The sequence below is a fragment of the Sceloporus occidentalis genome, unplaced genomic scaffold, assembly GCF_023333645.1.
Source record: "Sceloporus occidentalis isolate IW3139 unplaced genomic scaffold, rSceOcc1.0.p SCAF_4, whole genome shotgun sequence".
Classification (NCBI taxonomy): Eukaryota; Metazoa; Chordata; class Lepidosauria; order Squamata; family Phrynosomatidae; genus Sceloporus; species Sceloporus occidentalis.
This window is the reverse complement of record NW_028316984.1, coordinates 191,519,085-191,529,602: the sequence shown is the minus strand read 5'-3', so window position 1 is coordinate 191,529,602 and position 10,518 is coordinate 191,519,085.

Here is a 10,518-nt window from a genome sequence, read left to right as displayed (position 1 = left end):
GTGGAGTGACTGATGTACCATGACCCAATGTGCAATGGGCATATATGCATCAGGGTGCCCCCCCCCCCCCCCCGCACCTATAGAGACTGGCTAGGAACTCTCAGAGTGTAATAAATACAAGTACAGAGTCTCATATATATCTTTATTGAAATTAATTGTTTGTTTTAGACTAATTCTCCAATATATTAAGATCAGCTTCAATCTTGATTTGGTTGCCTAAGATTTGCTGCTCCTCCAAATTTGGTGTCATCTGCAAATTTGCTGAACATCTTCTCAACCCCTTCATCACAGGTTGCATCTACATTGCAGAATTAATGCAATTTGAAACCATTTTAACTGCCATGCTATGAAATTCTGTAGATTTGCAATTTTGCGGGATATTTAGACTTCTCTGTCAGAGAACTCTGATGCCACAACAAATTACAAATCCCAAGATTACAGAGCATGGATTCATGGCAGTTAAACCAGAGTCAAATTAAATTAATTCTGCAATGTGGAAGCAGGCTCAGGCATTTATAAAGAAGTTGAAGAACACCAGGCCCAAGACAGGACGCTCCATAATGATTGTTCACCTAAAAATTAAGTTTTGTTTCTTAATCTCTTTGCATTGCCTAGAAAATGTTGGCTGTTTTGGAAGTGATAAACAATAACATCCCGCCTGCTCTTATCTGGGAAAGATATTGGCATGATGGCTTTTCCAGATATTTTTTTTCTTTCTGGGGAGATTCCAAAGCCATCACTGAGATGCTTCCCAGAACAACATGCTGTTAAACTCCCACCAACTTCACAGTATCTAATTTCTTAACCCAGAAGTGCTTACTATTTCCATAGTTCAGAAGTCATGTCTGGACTAGCTGGCAAAGAATTATTTTATAATTTCTTCATATGTTCGGAATTTGATCCTACAAATTCTAATCCCAGTCTTTGTGATCTCTAGACATTCTATTAGATATACAGTGGCATCAGCATACATTCAGTTTACCCATCAATGTCACATCCAATATTTTTGTGTGTCTTTGGTGTCTAGTCAGCTCTCATTAATCTTCTGCAATTCCTTCCTAAATGCACTATGCTGCCAAAGGAACCTGTGTGTTTTGCCTAAGGCTTGTGGCAGATGTCTGAGTTGCTGCCATGGTTGTTTTCATAGATAAAGGAGAACATCAAATTGGATTAGGTCCCACATTCAGGTTGCATAGGGTCAATCTCTGCATGTGGAACCCTTGTGTTGAATGACAGTGTTGCCTCACTGAATCATGACACCAAATTTGCAACTGAATGCAGAACCAAATGCAAAGAGCACACCCATGCAAAATGTGAAATGCACAACCCATGTGCAATACAAAACGTACCACCACTGACAATGGCACCACATGAACAACCCTGCTTCCATAACCTTGGATGAATGCAGATGTTCCACAACAGACAAAAATATTAAATGGCTTCTGTAGGGAATATACACATGTGCAGGACCAAAAGGTTTATGGCTAATTGTCTCCATCCCTGACTGCACCTGCACTGCAGAAATAATCCAGTTTGACCCCATTTTAATGGTCATGGCTCAATGCTATGGAAGTCTGAGAATTGTAGTTTTGTGAGATTTTCTCAGTCAGAGAGCTCTGGTGCCACAACAAACTACAAAACCCAGAATTCCACAGCACTGAGCCATGGCAGTTAAAGTGGGGTCAAACTGGATTAGTTCTGCAGTGCAGATGTAGCCTTAGTGGACTTTACGAGACATAATGTGGTGCCATCAGTGGCTCATCAATCATCTTCATGATGCTCCAGGATTAGCAACTTTCATCATGGGGACAGAGCTTCATTGCAGAAAATGTCTTAAAAGATCTAGCCAAGATCTAGCTCCCTATTTTTGAAACTATCTAGCCTTACAAAGAACTCTGGAGAACATGAGAGCTTTTGTGGAATTAGAGATGATCCCAATTGATTTATTGCTTCCCCGTAGATTTGGGACTTTGTTTTATTCTTATGAATCAACCCCACCTCCCCCCCCCCCCAGAATTTCTTTCATAAATATTCCTGAGTAACATTATCAAAGTCTTTTAAAAATTGTTTATAATGAACAAACCCATTTTATAGCCATGTGCAATATGCACGTTCACATCTATTTATAGTTTCTAATTTCCTTTTTCATTGCACTTGATTTGCAATAAACATGGCTTATTAAAGGCATGCTTTTTAAAAATAAATAAATAAATAAATAAATAATAAATAAATAAAGCTAATTATATGGTGTGCATGTAACATTTATCCCCAAAGGTTTTAATGGCAGAAAATACATTGTTTCTGATTAAAATTATTATGAAAAGAGACATAAATTATTACTTGATGGAAGTGCATTGTTTAAAAATCATTAACAAAATAGGAGATGAATAGAAAAAAGAACTTCCAAGGTTAAGTGAAGGAAAAGGGATCTTTGGAAGCGCAGAGGGGTACTGATGTGTACTATACGTGAAAGAGCATTGGTTCAATGATCCATTTTGAAATGTAGAAACCTATAATGAGAGTGCTCTACACAGTTTGGGCTCAGGTTACTACTGGTTTGCCTCCTCCACTATAACCTACCTTATACACTCAGGTCCTCTGAGAGACATTTACTTAAACCAGCCAGGACTAGACTGGCAACTGTCACCTAGAGGTCCTTTTTATCAGCCGCCCCAAGACTGTGGAATGACTTGCCATGAGAGATTTGACAGCTAAACATGTCTGGATTTAAAACAGTATTAAAATAGTATCTCTTCCAGCAGGCCTACCCAGTCAATTTTAAACCAAGATAGATTTAAATTTTTATCTTGAATAATTGAAACGTGTTCTGTTCTTATGTATTTTAACTTATGTGTTTAAATGGTTTTATAGTCGGTCCTTCGTGTTGGTGGGCTAGCCATTCCCAAATTGAAGCATTCACAGATGGCCCTGCTCCATTATGGCCAATGGTGGTATGCAGCTCTGCCAACACAGCCATGCACACATCAACATGTACACCTTTGGCAGGTTTCATTTTAATCAATTTTATTGTATGTACAGTGCTGTGTAAATCTACAGCACTAAATAAATAAATAAATAAATAAATAATAACATCCATTGAAGGTAATGGGACCTGCATTCTTTGGAATCCCTGGTGGTGGAACCGAACTCTCGCCAATGTGCTTGTGTGTTGTGTGCCTCCAAGTCATTTTTTACTTATGGCAACCCCAAGGCAAACCTAGCATAGGTTTTTCTTGCCAAGTTTCTTCAGCAGGAGGTTGCCATTGCCATCCTGTGAAAGAATGTGACTTGTCCAAGTTCACCCACTGGGTTCCATGGCTGAGCCAAGATTCAAACCCTGGTCTGCAGAGTGACCAATGCTCAAACCACTACACCATGCACTCCCACCAATATGGAAGGCCAACTGTATGTGTTTCAATCTATGTTGTACCCTGCCTCAAGCCTTGGGGAAAGGCAGGTAAGGAATAATATTTTTATTGTTGTTGTTACTGTTATTATTACACACTCCAAATAGTTATATTGCATAGAAAAATACCGTTAGTTAGGATTTGTATGAATGCAATCCCATATGTATAGTTACTTGGGATTTTAAAGCCCTTTATGGCTCACTTCCAGGTGCTCTGAAGAACAGTATTCTCTCATATGAGCCTGTCCATGTTTTAAAATCATCTGCAGAGAGCCTTCTCTCTGTCCCACCACCATCACAGGTACATCTGGTGGGAACATGGGAGAATGCCTTCTTGGTGGCTCCAGGCTCTAGAACTGCCTTCCCAGAGAGGTTAGACAGGCATCTTCCATGCTATCTTTTTGCAGACAGGTTAAGACTTAAAAAATAAAATAAAATTAGCATGCCTATGAAGACTGACTGCTCAAGAGGACTGGGCCTTGTGCTGTGCTGCCTATTTGTGTTTTGTTTATTTGTTGTTTTTAATAGCTATGTTTTTAACTGGCTTGAATTTAGGGCTACTTTGATGTCATTTTTTCACTTTCTGTATCTGATGCAGTTTTTAGCTATGTTTCTTTTAACTGTTGTAAGCTGCCTTGAGCTCCAGAGGGGAGAAACATGGGATATAAATATGTAGAAGGAGGACAAGGAGCATATTTGAATTCAGTGGTGCTTACTTCTGAATTCATAAGTACAACCAGAGATGTAAAGAGACAATTTTCAGCAATGGCTGTGGAAGAAGGGTTTGCACATTGGCCACTATAAAATAATAATAATAATAATAATAATAATAATAAAGAGATTTCCTCGAGAGAAGGTGTGCCCATGCAATGACAAAACACCACCCAGTTAATGCATTTTAATTAGAAGATGTGGACTGCACATTACACAGACATACATATTTGGTTGCACATTGGTTGCATAATGTTACAGTTGACTAACAAGGTAGCATTATGCAACTCTCACGAAGGCAGTTATGCACCTTCTCTTGGCTGTAAGATTTTGGCCTGTCTTATAGGAAAGGAAAGGAAAATATGCACAAGCAATGCTGCTCTACTGAACAGCAATTGCATGCTCTACATTACCTTTCATCTCTTTGCAAGACCATAAGTAGACAGGAGGTTACAAACGGACAAATAAATACAATTTAAGCCCATGAAATTGGGAAAAGCAGTGCTAAGACAAGGAGAACTTTCATCTGGAACTGAGAGGACAGAGCAGAGCAGATGGCTGTAGAGTACAGTGCCTGAAGTCTAAACATTCCTGTTGTGAGTCTGTCTCTGATCGATCTTAGCATACTGTTACTTTTATAGAATGGCACAAATCAAAAAGATTTTACACCTGCATTGCAAGCTTTCTCCCCCTCCTTCCTTTCCACTGATAATTTCACACCCTCCTTCAGCAACTGAGCAACCAGTTAATAGAATGTTGTTGAAACGATGCCCTGAAGGGTATATGGGAAACATAAACCCAATAATGAGGCCTGGATTGTTTCGCTTTTCGGTATGAAATGTCTTTGCTGCAGGGAGAAAAATAGTAACATCTGAAAGATTCGTGGTGTCTGGGTCACCCAAAGGTTGCTTTTGTCTGTCCAAGAAATGAAACAATCACAATCAAAGTTGGCTCATGTTATTTGGAGATTAACGAGCCTCTTGGAACATTTGCCCAGGGCAATAATTGCAGCTACTCATTAGTTCCCCCAAAGAAATATCTTGGATGGGAAGCTATTTATGGAATGGCAGAGCATTTCCTTGGGATTAATGACTAGCTGGGTGGAATTGCTGGCCCAGTTTATAGACAAGGAGGCTATTAACCCCAAAGTGGTTATTAATCCTCCGGAAATGTGTCGGGAGGAGGCTTTTATTACTATCGTAAGATAATGATGAAAGACATACATGGAATCTTTTTATTAACCGATCCTTCCACCAGTATGGATTGTATATTGCTGGAGGACTAGTTCTCCCAGATCCTAGCATAAATGTTATGATTTGATTGGTGATCCACATGGCACTGAGGAAGCGGCCAACTTAATGAGAAAACAATTGTTATTACAAAGCAATGACAAACAGAAGTATTTCAGGATGAGTTCCTGGTGTATAAGGAGTGGCCTCACATCCTGTGTGTTGCAAATGGAGCTGGAAATACCAGTAGTCTGCCATGATGGCCTTCTACTTCATACAATAATAGAGTCATAGATTTGGAAGAGACCATCCAGTCTAATCCTGTGCCATGCAGAAACACACAATCAAAGCACACCTGTCAGATGACCATCCAGCCTCTGTTTAAAAAGGAGGAGACTCCACCACACTCTGAAGGAGTGTGTTCAACTGTTGAACAGCTCTTACTGTCAAGAAGTTCCTCCTAACGTTGTAGCTTGCATCCATTGTTTTATGTTCTAGTCTCCGGAGCAGCAGAATACTGATATGAGCAGGACAATTAGGAACAGAGAAAGGATAAGGATAGCAAGTGAAAGAGGAAACTTTGGTTTGATTGGAGTTAAGCGGGTGGAAGGAGTTCAGAAAGAATTATTATTTTGTTTTAACTGAGGTGTTACATCGTACTGTGTACGGAGCCAGATTCTGGCTAGATTTTTAACTTACTTGTCATACAGTAAGAACTTGTTGTTGTCATTGCTTTTCATCAAGTTAACTTTGACTCAAGGTGAACCTATGAATGAAAGACCTCCAAGTCATCAACAGTCCTGCTCAAGTCTTGCAAACTCAAGGCTGTGGCCTCCTTGGTTGAATCTATCCATGTAATGCACTTTATAGCACAAGGCTCTAAAAGTGGATTAGACGCAGGATAGTAGCATCTATGGTGGAACCTTATCAGATGACATTGCTACTGACCTGTAGTTCGTCTGTTGGCTGCTCATGACTGTGGCACATCTTTTCATTGATGAGTGAAGCTTGTCAATAGCTGCCAATCATGCTGCTGTTGCATTAGCCCTTCTTTGCAATAAACTTTGAGCTGCTGTTGGCTGATTTTCTCCTTTTTACACTTTCTTTTCTTTTCTTTTCTTCCATCCCTCACTAAATTGCATTCCATCACTGCTAGATTATGTTAGAAATAAAAATTAAAAAAATGAAAGGCATGTCTGGGAAAGAGAGTGCAGGACTGTTGATGGCAACATCAGCCTCAGTCCCATGATTGAAGACATGTGCAATAAGTACATTTTTCCAAACAGTATGTATCTGGTTCCTTTCATTAATGCAATTGCAATGAGAAGGGGCTCATGTGATAATCTCTGTAGTCTTCTTCTTTTCCTACTGTGTTCCATTTTACCAAGCATTATAGTCTTTTTTTAAAAAATGAATTCAGTCTTCTCATACCGTTTTTATTTTCTGCATCTCTGAGATGTTTTAATTTAAGAATCAATAAGGAGGACCAGTCACACTGAGTCCAATGACCAGTGCATCCACTTGTCCATTATAAATGTTACCTCAGGACTGAAAAGAAGACCTAGGAAGGGATTTTAAGGGCCAAGGGAGAAAATTACTGTTAGCAGTCCAAGGATTGGAGCTACAATTCCAACCTGGGTGGGGATTTGTCACAGAAACTAATTACAGGTAACACTTTATATATAAATAGTTACTTCCAACTTCTGGTAAGGTGTACCTTGTACATTATTTATTTATGCAGAATGGACTGCTTCTCTAGTAGATTTTGCAACATACAAATCTTCCTTCCATACATATTCTGTCTATCTAGTGACATGGATCTACCCAATTCCCAGGAAAAAGAAGGACATGTCTCTTCCACACCAAAACCTAGGATAGGTTAAGCTGGTTATGTTCTCTGGAATGTGACTGCTTACTGGTGTAAATATGTTTTTATTTACTTTCCTTGCTTTCAGACTAGGAACTGCATGACTGATGTCACAATTGCAAGTAAAATAAGTCAGAACATGTTAGTTCTGATAGACACAGATGCCAGGACTTACCCAATACCACAAAGGGCATGATATGGTTCAGACTGCCCTCTCTTCTGTTCTCACCACTTCTTTTCCCACAGCTGACTCATGCTTGGCCTCATGCACACACACATGTGATTTTTGCCTTGCATTACACAACATCTTGGTCACAGAAAAATATGCAGACATAAACAAACAGATGGACACATACTTTTTTTTCTTTGGGCAAATCCACACACTGATGTATACTTCCCGTATTGCATCCCCATCAGGTAGCTTATTGCAGAAAATGTCCACAGAAAAAGACCCCACTATTTCTCTAGGTAATTGGTTCCATTTCTGAGCCACTCTTACCTTTCTTTCTAATGCTCAATTGAAATCTACTCTTCTGTAACTTAAAACCATGGGACTTGGTCCTACCCTCTCAAGTAGAGGAGAACAAGCCTGCACCTCCTCTGTCTGTGACAGCCTTTTAGATAGGTGACATTATCCATGTCACCTCTTCTTCTTTTCAGCAGGCTGAACATGTCCTGGGAATGGCAGATGGAATAAACTGAGTGGAGGCATTGTCCAATCTGGCCCTTCACTGACAAAAATTCTTAAAAATGAGCCCAGTATCTTGTTGACAAGGCGCTGGGAAGTAAATATTATTGGCTTTAATGGCTCTTACTCCAACCCAAAAGACTGCAGCTCAGTTGGAACTTTCTCCATCCATAAAGACTGCAGCTTATTCTGTAATTGCTTTTGCAATTACAGAACGAAAGCAGTTTCAGTTTCTGAGGATTTCTTTCTGATATGCTTCTGGCTTTAAAAATAATTAAATAATTATTTTCAGGCAGATATATTGAAGTGAGCATTGTACAATTCTGTGCAAAACCTGACTAGTTCAGGAGGTGGATGCTATGTGTTGGCACACTTTGTACAGTATGAATATGTGAGACTGTTCAGAATGAACTCAGTGACACAAATTCACACTTTCAGTTACAAAAAGTACTCAAGTTTAAATGAGTGAGGCAGGGAGGGAGCAGTCAGCTTCTCTTCTGGTTTGGAATAATGTTCAGATCTGGAGATTAACTTTTAAGGCCATAATGGTTGCCCGTATTTGAGGTGAGGGCTGTACCACCAACAAGATTTGTAAATCTGAAGTAGCAGTTGCTAGACGCAGCATCACTATTCATTTTAGTTGCAAAATATTTGGCTGGACCTGGTGGGTATAAATGGTGGGTGAGAATTTTAACATCTTAAATGTTAACATCTTAAATGTTAACATCTTAAATGTTAACATCTGTCTCCCATGCTATTTAACATTTACATGAAACAGCTGGGAGAGATCATCTGGAGACATGGGGCGCGGGGTTATCAGTACGCTGATGACACCCAAATAATTTTCTCTATGTCTCCGACTGATGCAGTGACTGAGGATGGCGTCTCTCCTCTCGCGGCCTGTCTGGAGTCAGTAATGGGCTGGATGAGGGAAAACCAACTCAGGCTGAATCCAGAGAAAACGGAGGTACTCGTGATAGGTTCCCCTGGTCCAGGAATGGCGGTGGTTCCACCTGTCCTGAACGGGGTCACGCTCCCTGTGAAGGACTCCGTGCGCAGTCTGGGGGTGCTCCTTGACTCGTCCCTTCACCTGACTGCTCAGGTGAATGCGACGGTCAAGAGCACCTGTCATCAGCTTCGGCTCATTCGCCAGCTGCGCCCATACCTGGCCCAGAGGGACCTTGAAACTGTAGTACACGCCCTGGTAACCTCGAGACTGGATTTCTGCAATGTACTCTACATGGGGCAACCCTTATACCAAACCCGGAAGCTTCAAATGGTGCAGAACATGGCAGCCAGGCTGGTCACTGGTGCTCCCAGGACCAGCCATATAACACCGGTTTTAAAAGATCTCCATTGGCTGCCCATTCGCTTCCGGGCGCAATATAAGGTGTTGGTGTTGACCTATAAAGCCCTAAATGGCTTGGGCCCAGGATACCTGAAGGACCGCCTCTCCCCATATATTCCGTCCCGCACCCTCAGAACATCTGGGCAGCAACTACTTAGGGTTCCCGGGGCGAGGCTTGTCTCTACTACCAGGAGGACTTTTTCCATCGCCGCCCCGGCCCTTTGGAACACGCTGCCCACAGACCTCCGCTCAGCTACCTCCCTGGCCCAATTCAGACAGGATCTTACAGTGCTTTGATACCATTTTAAATTGCATTGTTCCATTTTACTAGGATTTTCAGTGATGTAATGTACTCTGAATTTTCTGCAGTCCAAGAAGTGCATTACATCTCCCCAGCAGAGAATCTAAATACCTCACCAAATTCCAAATTCCACAAAATAGAACCATGGTAGTTTAAAAGGCATCAAATTGTTATTATTGTACAGTGGAGACTGTGGTTCAAACACACTTCAGAAATAGTCCAGTTTGAGACTGCTTTAATTGCCCATTGCTACCGTATTCTGGGAACTGTAGTTTTGTGACCCATTTAGCCTTCTCTGTCAGAGAGCTCTGGTGCCACAATAAACTACAATTCCCAGGATTCCCTAGCACTGATCCATCAGTCTCAAACTGGATTATTTCTGCAGTGTATTTTGGACTTGTATTAAGTCACAATCAAGCAAATAAGTGTGGCAGACCAGAAAGACCTTACTAGATGCAATGCTACAGATGATGTTTTCCAGTATATTTCAAAGTAGGTATTATCATAGAGTTGGAAGAGACCCCAAAGGCCATCCAGTCTAACCCATTTCTGCCAGGCAGGAATGCACAATCAAAGCACTCTGAACAGAACAGCTCTTACTGTCAGGGAGTTCTTCCTAATGTTTAGGTAGAATATCTTTTTCTGTAGTTTGAATCCATTGCTCCATCATTTAATGCTCTCATTGGGCCACAGAAGGAGGCTCATTGTTTAGTGGGTAGAACCTGTGCTTTTTATGCAGACATTCCCACAAAGACATCATATTTTCTGTCCAAAGACCTCAAGCTACCTCTCAGTATGAACTGGGAAAGTTGCTGAAGAAACCTGACTGTGTTTTACAGCTGCAGTGATGATTTATGGCAGGATGATTTGTGTCTTTGTTAACTTCAAGAAGTTTTTCTGCAGTTTTACAGCACATTGCTTTCAACTACAGACACTTTGCTTTCTGGTATCAACTGGTTCTTGTTTTT